Source organism: Salmo salar, chromosome ssa25 (assembly GCF_905237065.1).
Source record: "Salmo salar chromosome ssa25, Ssal_v3.1, whole genome shotgun sequence".
Classification (NCBI taxonomy): domain Eukaryota; kingdom Metazoa; phylum Chordata; class Actinopteri; order Salmoniformes; family Salmonidae; genus Salmo; species Salmo salar.
The window spans coordinates 39,877,079-39,890,395 of record NC_059466.1 but is presented as its reverse complement, the minus strand read 5'-3'; the positions used below and the strand labels follow the sequence as shown (position 1 = coordinate 39,890,395).

At 43.2% G+C, this 13,317-nt stretch overlaps 1 protein-coding gene across 2 annotated transcripts in view; it reads right to left on the bottom strand.

Moving 5' to 3' along the window:
* Window positions 1-13,317, bottom strand: part of nck2a (NCK adaptor protein 2a) — a 60,388-nt gene that overhangs the window by 24,132 nt on the left and 22,939 nt on the right. The gene's annotated exons all lie outside the window — the stretch shown is intronic.

Here is a 13,317-nt window from a genome sequence, read left to right as displayed (position 1 = left end):
CTGATTGGCTGACAGCTGGGTATACCACGGGTATGACAAAACATTTCTTTTTACTGCTCTAATTACATTGGTAACCAGTTTATAATAGCAATAAGGCACCTCGGAGGTTAGTGGTATATTGCCAATATACCAAGGGCTGTGTCCAGGCACTCCGCGTTGCATCGTGCACATGTACAGTCCTTAGCCATTGTATTTTGGCCATATACCACACCCCCTTGGGCCTTATTGCTTAATTAAACAGCTGACTGTCACTGAATGAAACTCCTGAAGTCAAGCATTGAAACATCGATGTTGTTGCACCTTCAGTTTGGCCGTGCAACCCTGACAGTCTTTCTGACAGACTAGATGGTTTTAACCTCTTACGGCTAGGGGGCAGTATTTACACGGCCGGATAAAAAACGTACCCGATTTAATCTGGTTACTACTCCTACGCAGTAACTTGAATATGCATATACTTATTAGATATGGATAGAAAACACCCTAAAGTTTCTAAAACTGTTTGAATGGTGTCTGTGAGTATAACAGAACTCATATGGCAGGCAAAAACCTGAGAGATTCCTTTACAGGAAGTGGCCTGTCTGACCATTTATTGGCTTTCTTTGACATCTCTTTCCAAAACAAAGGATCTCTGCGGTAACGTGACACTTCCCACGGCTCCCATAGGCTCTCAGAGCCCGGGAAAAAGCTGAATGTCGTCATTCCAGCCCCAGGCTGAAACACATTATCGCCTTTGTCAAGTGGCCGATCAGGGGACAGTGGGCTTAAGCGCGTGCACCGGTCACCCCAGTCTTTCTTTTTTCCCTCTATTTACCGAAATCGCATATTCCCGGTCGGAATATTATCGCTTTTTTACGAGATAAATTGCTTAAAAATTGATTTTAAACAGCGGTTGACATGCTTCAAAGTACGGTAATGGAATATTTAGAATTTTTTTGTCACGAAATGCGCCATGCTCGTAACCCTGATTTACCATTTCGGATAGTTTCTTGAACGCACGAACAAAACGCCGCTGTTTGGATATAACGATGGATTATTTGGGACCAAACCAACATTTGTTATTGAAGTAGAAGTTCTGGGAGTACATTCTGACGAAGAACATCAAAGGTAATCAAACTTTTGTAATAGTAAATCTGATTATTGGCGAAGGCTAAACTTGCTGAGTGTCTAAATAGCTAGCCCGTGATGGCTGGGCTATGTACTTAGAATATTGCAAAATGTGCCTTCACCAAAAAGCTATTTTAAAATCGGACATATCGAGTGCATAGAGGAGTTCTGTATCTATCATTCTTAAAATAATTGTTATGCTTTTTGTGAACGTTTATCGTGAGTAATTTAGTAAATTGTTAGTAAATTCCCCGGAAGTTTGCGGGGGGTATGCTAGTTCTGAACGTCACATGCTAATGTAAAAAGCTGTTTTTTTATATAAATATGAACTTGATTGAACAAAACATGCATGTATTGTATAACATAATGTCCTAGGGTTGTCATCTGATGAAGATCATCAAAGGTTAGTGCTACATTTAGCTGTGGTTTGGGTTTATGTGACATTATATGCTAGCTTGAAAAATGCATGTCTGATTATTTCTGGCTGGGTACTCTGCTGACATAATCTAATGTTTTGCTTTCGTTGTAAAGCCTTTTTGAAATCGGACAGTGTGGTTAGATAAAGGAGAGTCTTGTCTTTAAAATGGTGTAAAATAGTCCTATGTTTGAGAAATTGAAGTAATAGCATTTCTAAGGTATTTGAATATCGCGCCACGGGATTAGACTGGCTGTTGCGTAGGTGGGACGATTTGGTGCCACCTACCCTAGAGAGGTTAACAAGAGAGTGCTGGCTATACACACCCAGCCCAGCCCATTAGTGTGAAAGAGACCGTATGCATGCTCCAGCTCACCATGCAGGACAGGAATCAGGTGAACAGTCACACTACTTTACAGCTGACTGTACATGGAAGTGTGTGCATGTATCCGTACATTCAGACATGTATTGTATGCGCGCCTGACTGCCTGCGTGTTGGGGAGTGTTTACTTATGAACACCATATTAAACGTCTATACTTATGAACACCATATTAAAACGTCTATACTTATGAACACCATATTAAACATCTATACTTATGAACACCATATTAAAACGTCTATACTTATGAACACCATATTAAACATCTATACTTATGAACACCATATTAAACATCTATACTTATGAACACCATATTAAACATCTATACTTATGAACACCATATTAAACATCTATACTTATGAACACCATATTAAACGTCTATACTTATGAACACCATATTAAACGTCTATACTTATGAACACCATATTAAACGTCTATACTTATGAACACCATATTAAACATCTATACTTATGAACACCATATTAATCGTCTATACTTATGAACACCATATTAAACGTCTATACTTATGAACACCATATTAAACATCTATACTTATGAACACCATATTAAACATCTATACTTATGAACACCATATTAAACATCTATATTTATGAACACCATATTAAATGTCTATATTTATGAGGTGAACACCATATTAAATGTCTATATTTATGAACACAACACCATATTAAATGTCTATATTTATGAGAGCCGGTCAGGTGTGCTCAGTCTCAGTGTTCTGTTCTGTCAAGCCTAACCATAACAGCCTAATGAAATTCCCACGTGTCCCACATGCCAGTGGAATGAAACATCCTAATTCAGCATCTATGTTTAGAATGTTCCGCCGGAGTTCAACCACTGCTGCTGGGAAACAACCGTCAAATAAACAACGGAAGCGCCGCCTTGTAAACATGAAATGGAGATGATCGCAAAGAAGAAGAGGGAGAGAAGTAATTCACACACAACACTAACGTTCTACAATCGTCAACCTCGTCACCAAATGTTATTTTTTTTAAAGTGAAATACTAAAAACAGTCTACTTTTGATGCATTACATCTTGTGTTGAGACAGCCCAGGTCTACCTCTTTGAATCCAAACCTGGAGGAGCAATAAACTAGTGCCCGACTCAATCAATCACAGTCTCCCTTCTGTTGAAGTCCTGACCTGCAGGTAAATAGTATAGTAACACTATTCTACTGTGAGGAGGTAGTCGTTGTTTAAAAATGCACGTTGCATAGTAACGGCCTGATTACATATTCATGGTGAGAGAGTGCGAGATCGACAGAGAGAGCGAGACAGACAACTGCTAAACCCTTGCTGTGTGAAACTTAGCTAAAGGCCGGTGGTTAAACATAGTGCTGCTACTGTCTGTCTGTCTGTCTGTACGTACACTGGAGTGTTCTAGAGACAGACATCTCGATAAATGGTCAAATACCCCGGCCCACAGGGGGAAAGAAACTTGGGATCACACATTTCCTTTCTCATATCGTCTTCGACACTATTCTTTAATGAGAGGGCAATTCACTGATGAAGCTCTGCCACACAGGACCGTATAACTCACGAGAAGCTCTGCCACACAGGACCGTATAACTCACGAGAAGCTCTGCCACACAGGACCGTATAACTCACGAGAAGCTCTGCCACACAGGACCGTATAACTCACGAGAAGCTCTGCCACACAGGACCGTATAATTCACGAGAAGCTCTGCCACACAGGACCGTATAATTCACGAGAAGCTCTGCCACACAGGACCGTATAATTCACGAGAAGCTCTGCCACACAGGACCGTATAACTCAGGTAGGAGAGGAGCAGGCCAAATCTTGCCTGTGAGTCTGTCCTTGCCTTGGAAACAATGCAGAAGGTTGAGTGAGAGGGGTTGAGGTGTTACCAACGTGGCTTACAGAACAGCTGTATACACAGTTACACACACATCTAACCTCATCCACAGGCTATCATTGGGCAGTAGTGTCTGCTATCGAAATTACACACACAACCAATCCCAAATCAACCTCACACACAAGGATGTGACCGGTAAGAAGTGTATGATAATAACCACCTGTCTCCCTCCCTTCTCTTGCAGTCTGTCTCACCTCTCTCTCTCACCCACCCTCCCCAGTTCATCAGCGTTCTGATAGATGACGCTCGTTCTCCCTCAGAGTGTGATGGCCCCGCAACCTCTGTATCCATGGTGATTATTCAGTCTCCCCCAACGACCGTGCTCATTAGGGAGAGATGGGGAAGCCACTTGTAATTAGATAACGCCCTCTCTGGGCGTTCACACACCCCCCAACAGTCAGCACACACCCCCCAACAGTCTCACCAAACACCCCCCAACAGTCTCACCAAACACCCCCCAACAGTCTCACCAAACACGCCCCAACAGTCTCACCAAACACGCCCCAACAGTCTCACCAAACACGCCCCAACAGTCTCACCAAACACCCCCAACAGTCTCACCAAACACGCCCCAACAGTCTCACCAAACACCCCCAACAGTCTCACCAAACACCCCCAACAGTCTCACCAAACACCCCCAACAGTCTCACCAAACACCCCCAACAGTCTCACCAAACACCCCCAACAGTCTCACCAAACACCCCCAACAGTCTCACCAAACACCCCCAACAGTCTCACCAAACACCCCCCAACAGTCTCACCAAACACCCCCCAACAGTCTCACCAAACACGCCCCAACAGTCTCACCAAACACGCCCCAACAGTCTCACTAAACACGCCCCAAGCCCCAACAGTCGGCACACGCCCCAACAGTCGGCACACATTTTTACATTTACATTTTAGTCATTTAGCAGACGCTCTTATCCAGAGCGACTTACAGTAGTGAATGTATACATTTCATGCATTTTTTTGTACTGGCCCCCCGTGGGAATCGAACCCACAACCCTGGCGTTGCACACACCATGCTGGCATTGCAAACACCATGCTCTACCAACTGAGCCACAGGGAAGGCACCCCAACAGTCAGCACACACACCCCAACAGTCTCACTAAACACACTCTACACATTAAAACATAGCAGCACTCTGACTTGGGGCTGGGAATTGCCAGGGACCTCACGATACGTATCACGATTCTCACAATTCTATATGTATTGCAATTCGATACTGTGATTTTAATGTGATTCGATGTTCCAAGCATTTTGCTCACCATATGTCTGCTGCAGAGACACAAGAGAGAGTAATGAGAAAACAAGTCAAGGAAAACATTTTTTTTAACTCAATATTTATACAGAAAATGGAGAACAAGCTATGAAGGAAAAATACTAGCATTCTGGTGCAGGTACAGCAACTAGCGCAAAGATAATATTGCGATTGACAATATAGCATTTTGACTAAAACTGTATAGACCCCCCCCCCCCCCATCACTACTCTTACTACACACAATCAGCTTACCTCAGTTCTGTGCTAGATGCGTTAAAGCTCCGACGCACCTCAGTTCTGGCCTAGATGTGTTACAGCTGACGTCCACCCTCCAGGCAAAGCTTTAGTATACAACTCAATTTATTTCATTACCCTTTCCCTACAGCCATCAAGTTTCAGCTGCATTGTCATCTATGCCTGCCTGCTATTGTCAGATTGTCTTTAAAGGATAAAATTGGGAAGAAACAGGGAAGACACGTGGTTAAAAGGGGGAATAGGAGAAAGAGAGGGAGACTGCTCCCCCTGACCCTCCATCCCTCTATTGAGAGTTGAAAGACGAAGAGAAGTGACAGAGTGCTGAATTGAACTACTCCAGCACTTCAGTTCTTCACTGACAGGGAGAGAAAAAAAAAACTCCCAGGCCTTTTCATCACAACACAAAGCGATAGTAAAAGAGGATTAAAAAAAGAAACAAGACTGGCACAGCTCTCCGCATTTGGCATTCAGGTCAAAAACAGAGGAAGAGCCAGGGGAACAACAAACTATTCTCCCCTTTTTCCAACACTTTGATTTGTTTGGTGGTGTTTTCTTTGGGTCATTTCTGAAACTGGTTGATCTCCAGCCAGTGACCAGTTCCTAGCACTGAGGACTAGGGGTGACTGGGGCCTTTGAAGCATCCTGAATGAATACACCGCAGGATAAGGAAACAGCTCCTGGTACTCCTATAGACCCATCGGTTCACTGTGATCTGGAGGGGCCTACTAGCAGCACCCACAACAGACTGCTTTGGCGGGTTGACAATGGGTGCTGAAAGCAGGTCAAAGCCCTCGTCATCGTGGCCAAATTCACTGGAACACTGTCATTGTTAATGATGTGTTTTATAGTGAGCCCACTGCCACAGTCCTGCCCTACCACTCTGTTCACACCTGGCCTGAAACACTAAACGGGACAGGTGTGTGTGCGCGTGTGTGTGTGTGTGTGTTTGCACACATCAGGGGTGTGGTATGCAATGCAGTTGGCGAGACCCATCGCTCTCTCTCTCTGATGAGGTTGGTGCGTGCTCCTCTTCATTTTGAGCGGCAGAAAATTACTACCATGTTTGATGTCATCAAAGAGGACAGGCTAAAAACTGTCAACAGACCCAAGACTTTGATGGCTCAGGGAGGTCCCAAAAGGAAGACATCATGCTGTCCTTTCAAGTGCCTGCTCAAAATAGACCCTAAGGAGATAGCTTGAGCTACTGACAGAACGAAGCCCAGGCCTGCAGTCATTCAGCCGGCTACTTCATGGGGATAAAATAAAGCAGGAAGAGGGACTTATCGAATTAAGCTATTGTAAGTCCTGATCAAAGCTACTGTGATTAAACCATATCGCTGACAAAAGCCTGTACAGCAAAATGGACAGAGCATAAGTAAGCTCTAAGACTGAAATAACCATACTCTATGCCAGGTGTATTTTAAATCGTGGTCCTGGGGACAAACATCTGATATCACTAATTAAAGGTTTGATGAGTTGATTAATGGATTCAGGCGGGTAGTGCTATGGAAAAACCGTGCACCCGTTGGGTCCCCAGGACCAGGATTAAGAACACCTGCTCTACATGTCCTTCTCTTCAGCACCAGAAAATGGCATTTCCACAAAAGTTACACATCAAAGCTGAACTACTACATTTTCATGTGCAGTGTAAAAAGTTTCTAAAGTATATATAGTTGACTTTGTGACAGCGCTCCACCTCAGTGCTTCAGAAAGCAGGGAGGTCATTATTTTCAGAAAGTATCACTGTCCTCTCAATCATCTTCTCCACCCAGAGAGAAGATTAGGCAGTGTCTTGGGTCCACCCAGTCCCGGTCAGCCGCCTTGGACAGCGCTTTCACACGTATGTCCATCTTCACTAAAACTGTGAATTCCTCTCTTTCTCCATCCACCCAGTCTTTACTCCATTCACTCCCAAATTTTCAAGCAATTTCTCACTTCACTCTGGTTCTGTAATTTCTTTCCATTCCCCCCTGAGTGGGAGAGACATTGTTTAGTGAGTTTCCATGGTTATGGTTGGTGTGGTGGTCACACACACACAAACCTACCTCTACTCACTGGTCAGACTGCAAAAAAGCGAGAAAAATGTGTAGTAGAATAAAATGCCTGGACACTCACATAGTACTCAAGATGGAGCTGGCTTGAAATCTGTCTAGATTTAAAATGTTGTCAAGCAATAGGTACAGGCGTTGGAGTGTCCTATTTTATTTTAATGTAGTCCGTCCCACGACTATCTTAACCCCTCCTTCTTCTTGGGCTAACTTACTCAAATCAAATGTATTTATATAGCCCTTCTTACATCAGCTGATATCTCAAAGTGCTGTACAGAAACCCAGCCTAAAACCCCAAACAGCAAGCAATGCAGGTGTAGAAGCACGGTGGCTAGGAAAAACTCCCTAGAAAGGCCAAAACCTAGGAAGAAACCTAGAGAGGAACCAGGCTATGAGGGGTGGCCAGTCCTCTTCTGGCTGTGCCGGGTGGAGATTATAACAGAACATGGCCAAGATGTTTAAATGTTCATAAATGACCAGCATGGTCAAATAATAATCACAGTAGTTGTCGAGGGTGCAACAGGTTAGCACCTCAGGAGTAAAAGTCAGTTGGCTTTTCATAGCCGATCATTGAGAGTATCGATACCGCTCCTGCTGTCTCTAGATGGTTCCTACTGTACTACCATTGTTTTGTGACTGGCATATTTTGTCTTCCCTTTGTTTATTTCTCACCGCTTCAATGGAAGTGCACCAGACTACAGTGTTAATCATGTATTCTCTATTTTTACCCCAGGAGAGATGACAGCATGGTCCCTTCCTCCATGTCCCTGGGCACACAATACAAAGCACAGAAAACAAGAGCTTTGAGGTACAGCTCAGTTTGTTTAGCACCGTCTGGAGGAGTGAGGGTAATGCTGAGGTGAACACGTGCGTGTGTGTGTCACAGTGCCAATGTAAATCAGCCATATTGTCAACCAAAGGGTGAAATACAACACACATGGCTGTGGGCTAAAGCAGTGTTCTGAACATCATTGATTATTGTACTACACCCTCTCCCCCCAGGCAACTCCAAGACAATCCTCAATCACAATGACTGTACTTCTGCAAACTGTCCTTTATGTTGGTGTCAGTTACAGTACTGGAGAGGGTTCTGTGGCACAACCACCTGGGGCTAACATGGCTCCTGGAGCATCTGCATTGCCTAGCCGGGTGCTAACATGTTTCCTTTGGCGTGCCGGGTTCATGCACGCCGACACGGTCGCCAGTTGTACCGTGTTTCCTCCGACACATCAGTGAGGCTGGCTTCCGGGTTGTGTCAAGAAGCAGTGCGGCTTGGCAGGGTTGTTTCGGGAGGACGCATGGCTCGACCTTTGCCTCTCCCAAGTCCGTATGGGAGTTGCAGCGATGGGACAAGACTAACTACCAATTGGATATCACGAAAAAAGGGGTAGTATAAAATATTTTGGGTTCTCCCCAACTCAAATACATCTGCCACTGTCACACCAGATGCCCATTTCCTTAGGTTGCTTAAGGTCATGGACATCTGAAGTGTAGCAATGGCACACAGACATAAACACACCAACAATCATAGTGCCTCCCACAAGCAGGGATGATAACTAGTGACGGTCCAAAAAGGTAATACATTTGCAAAAACAACAAGTACATAATACATATTTGAACAATCTCAATACTCAGGAAACATGTTTATGGTATGCTGACATTGCTTAATTCATTACATGGGTCAAATTTAAATCCACAGAAGTATAGTGTGGATTGTCTGAAGAGGACCTATAGGCCTATTTGTTTGGAAAGACAGCTGGTCATGGCTGCATCTCACTGTAGTAGGCTGTGTTTTCATTATTTGGATCTCCATTCAACTTTTGTTTACTGTTAAAGTCACTGGCCTAAATATAGATTGTGTCATGCCTTTATCCATCTGATAGTGTTTACTAGGCCTACTAGGTACCGCTGTTTTGTTCTGATGCATTAATTTGTTTGCGTTCGCAGTCGTGTCAGTATTCTAATCCAAACTGCTATTCAGTGTTTTTGTTTGCATGCATGAATAACTAGGCTACTACTTTCAGCATTTAGTTTGCATTATTTTGGTAAGACAGTTGTGTGTACAGCTGCATTCACATAAAAAGGGTAATTCACCTATTACAAAACACCCCATCTTGTAGCCTATATTCATTACCAAAACGGCCTTGATTTAGTGTGTAGGGCACTGTCCATTCTGCTGATACAGCGCAGCATCGATTCACTTCAAAAGCACTCAATGGTCTCAGAGTCTCGGAATTAGAATTTTGTGTTATAGCATAAGCAAAATTTAATATAATTCCAATGCAAGAACTCCCCAAAAATGTGCCCCCTCACAGATTTCAACTGCCCCCTCAGAAACTTTGTCCTGGCGCTGGGTCTGGAGAGAAGTGGCTGAGTAGACTCATGGCTGGTTAGGCGATGCGGCTGGCTGCTCACAGCTGTCACACAATATTATTGGAAGCACTCACACTGATATGACATATCTGACGCTCCCAACTCCGAGATTGTATTTTTAGGATGCGTAGGACGGTCATTTCGATATGAGAAACATACACCATTATTCATTGGCGGGAGGTGATGTTAGCTTGCCAGCTTAGATGCTAAGGTAGCTAGCTAACGTTAATAACTTTAATCATTTGCGCTATTGAAACAAATGCAACTATAATTTGTTTCTGATCAATTATAACCGTATAATTATTTAAAACACAGGTTACTTACCTCGACTTGTATTCCAAATTTCCCAGTCAGGAACATTTTGTTGCGTGGAGAGCGTGATGACAGCCGCCAGAGAAGGTAGGGTTAGTGAGCATATAGTGGGAGAATATCAATTGCATACTCCTTTGCAGCCTCGGATCTTCAAAACCCATTGGATGAGAAAACCAGAGTTCTGTCCCCTCTGACCTTCTCCTCCAATGTGTTTTGAGAAGGTGTGGAGGACACAAGTATTGAGACTCTCCCAGGAAGACAATCTGTTTGCACCTCTTATATAGCTCAACAGGGTGATACACACTGCGTCTGCGCACTTTGTCTGACCCCCCCACACACGTTTTTTTATGGATCTGCACGATTCACATGGATGACCTATTTTGATCAAAACGGCAAATATCACCGAATAGCTTTCATCCCTGCACAAGGCTCCATGTCACCACAGGATTAGCCATGAGATTATTTTGATTAGATACCCTGAGTTAAAGACAAACACAGACCCAGAAGAGGAGAATGATGGAAACATGGAAGGAAATCATGCCCTATGGAAAACCCATCCCCTGAACATCAAATCAAATTTATTTATATAGCCCTTCGTACATCAGCTGATATCTCAAAGTGCTGTACAGAAACCCAGCCTAAAACCCCAAACAGCAAGCAAAGCATGTGAAAGAAGCACGGTGGCTAGGAAAAACTCCCTAGAAAGGCCAAAAACCTAGGAAGAAACCTAGAGAGGAACCAGGCTATGAGGGGTGGCCAGTCCTCTTCTGGCTGTGCAGGGTGGATATATCGAGAAGATTACTGGCCATGTTGATCACACACGCATTCCTACATGCTGCACACCCCTCAGGTATATAGGAAGGGGTAAGAAACAGTGGAGTAGAACAGAGATCTGCTGGTGTAAGCACCGCCGTTAGCTCAGAGGACTAAGCTCAGGGGGCTGCAGACTGTTCATACTGTACACACTCAGCACACAGAGGAAATGTGATGCCACTGGTCTGCAGTTACCTGCAGGTTCCCCTCAGCTAACGTTTAACCTCCCATTCACTACAGGTCAGGATGTGTCCTTTTCACAGTGACTGGCTGCTAAAATACCTGTCAAAAAAAACACGTGACGCATGGATCTCTGATTTAGCAGTAGAGCTCCTAACTATGTCACTCAACACAGAATGACACCCACAATGCCAGGTGAATTGAACACACACTTGTGTATAGAAGGGGGAACCATAGTCTGAACCCCAGAATCAAATGTGGATTTAGATTTAGCTTCAGATGCAACAAACAAACTCTCATTCGCTCATCACACAAGCAAACAGAAACGCACAAACCTCCAGGATACTCGTTATTTAACTTATCCTGTTTCTCTCATTAGTCCCAGTGCTGTGCACACCTGGGAGACCAGATGCAGCAGAGTGTGTGTGTGGTGATTTTTAAGAGGTGGGGGAGGATAGATGGGAGAGGGTTGAAGAGGTCTCTAGGGCTGGTATTTGGTATTTGATTAGCATCCCCAAAAAAGGCACACGTAGCCTACATATCAACATACACAAACTATCTAGGTCAAATAGGGGAGAGGCGTTGTGCCATGAGTTGTTGCTTTATCCAGGTTTTTTTTTTTAAACCAGGTTTGCTGTTCATTTTAGCAATATGAAATGGGAGTTCCATGCAATAACGGCTCTATATAGTACAGTACTCTTTCTTGAATTTGTTCTGGATGTGAGGACTGTGAAAAGATGTTTCTTATTAAAAAAAAAAAAAGTGATGCAGTCCCTCTCCTCAACTCTTAGCCAAGAGAGAATGGCATGCATAGCATCTAAATTATCCCTTTGATTACAATGAAGAGTAAGATGTGCCACTTTGTTCGGGGCCGCCTGTAGTTTAACCTGTTATGGCTAGGGGGCAGTATTTTCACGGCCGGATAAAAAAAACGTACCCGATTTAATCTGATTATTACTCTTGCCCAGAAACTAGAATATGCATATAATTATTAGCTTTGGATAGAAAATACTGTTTGAATGGTGTCTGTGAGTATAACAGAACTCATATGGCAGGCAAAAACCTGAGAAGATTCCAAACAGGAAGTGCCCTCTCTGACCATTTCTTGGCCTTCTACACTCTCTTTATTGAAAACTGAGGATGTCTGCTGTAACGTGACACTTCCTACGGCTCCCATAGGCTCTTAGAAGGCGGCAAAACGGTGAATGATGACTGCTGTCTCTGGCTAAAAAACAGTAGCGCATTTGGATAGTGGTCGATCTGAGAACAATGAGACTGGGGGCGAGTGCACGAGGAGACGCCATGTTTTTATTTTTTCGTCTTTGAATGAAAACAACGACTCCCGGTGGAATATTATCGCTTTTTTACGAGAAAAATCGCATAAAAATTGATTTTAAACAGCGTTTCACATGCTTCGAAGTACGGTAATGGAATATTTTGAATTTTTTTGTCACGAAACGCGTCGGGCGCGTCACCCTTCGGATAGTGTCTTGAACGCACGAACAAAACGCCGCTATTTGGATATAACTATGGATTATTTTGAACCAAACCAACATTTGTTATTGAAGTAGAAGTCCCGGGAGTGCATTCTGACGAAGAACAGCAAAGGTAATCCAATTTTTCTTATAGTAAATCTGAGTTTGGTGAGTAGCAAACTTGGTGGGTGTCAAAATAGCTAGCCATGATGGCGAACTATCTACTCAGAATATTGCAAAATGTGCTTTCACCGAAAAGCTATTTTAAAAATCGGACACCGCGATTGCATAAAAGGAGTTCTGTATCTATAATTCTTTAAATAATTATGTTTTTTGTGAACGTTTATCGTGAGTAATTTAGTAAATTCACCGGAAGTGCCTGAGGAACAAGACTTTCCGCTAGGCTCAGATTAAAGATATGACTGATTGGTAGCCGACTACATAGCTACTCCTTTCTTAGTAGTTATCCATCTAAGTTGTCAATGCCAGGAGGTTTGCAATAATATAGCGATCATTTTTCCACCTCTCCCACACTAACTTTACAAAATTCTAACTTGCAATGCCCATCTCATTTTTTTTAATGCACGAATACAATGGCTCACTGTTAGTTTCCCCAATTTGCCAATTAAGTAATCATTAAAATAAATGTTTGATGAAGAAGCCACCTGATTCAATTAAAGATGGAGTTGAATTTGTCTTTCTACTGATAATTTCATTTAAAGTACTCAAGTTTTTTTCCATCACTCTTTATATTATTGATCTTCGCTTCAAAACAGTTTTGTTGAGTTTAGTCATAATTACGC